This window comes from Penaeus monodon, chromosome 30, assembly GCF_015228065.2.
Source record: "Penaeus monodon isolate SGIC_2016 chromosome 30, NSTDA_Pmon_1, whole genome shotgun sequence".
NCBI lineage: Eukaryota > Metazoa > Arthropoda > Malacostraca > Decapoda > Penaeidae > Penaeus > Penaeus monodon.
This window is the reverse complement of record NC_051415.1, coordinates 11,559,967-11,560,489: the sequence shown is the minus strand read 5'-3', so window position 1 is coordinate 11,560,489 and position 523 is coordinate 11,559,967.

Sequence of the window (523 nt, the reverse complement as noted above, 5' to 3'; positions counted from 1 at the left end):
GATAGAAAGGTTGACTCAAGGTACTGACCCGCAACCTGCAACAGCTGTGCCACGAAATTATATTGTTTCTGTTACTGTCTCTGTAATCCATATTGCACTACTCTAGCTCCTGAGGAAATATCGTACACTTATATATATTAATGCCTAACATAGATACTCGCCTATGCCTACGCAGCATAAAATGGACTAGAGTGCCAGATAGAAAATAGAATCCTAGTACATACAATAATCCTACAGAAAAACGAGGCACTAATCATGATTCGTGATCAAATCTCGAGTGTCAACGAAGGAACTTTCATGACCTCCTCCCCCCCAAGACCCGCCGTGACCCTCCCCACCCGCCGTCAAAGCCCAATTTTAGATCTCCCTGAATTTCCCCGTGAATGCCTTTAGAAGCAGAAAATGGTGTCCTTGTTGCCACAAAAGCTCAAATTTCCCTAGCATTAGCCGCACATGATTTACCTTCGGTCCTGACCAGCTATTACCCCCTCCCCCCTTCTGAGTAATCTGAAATGTCACAACG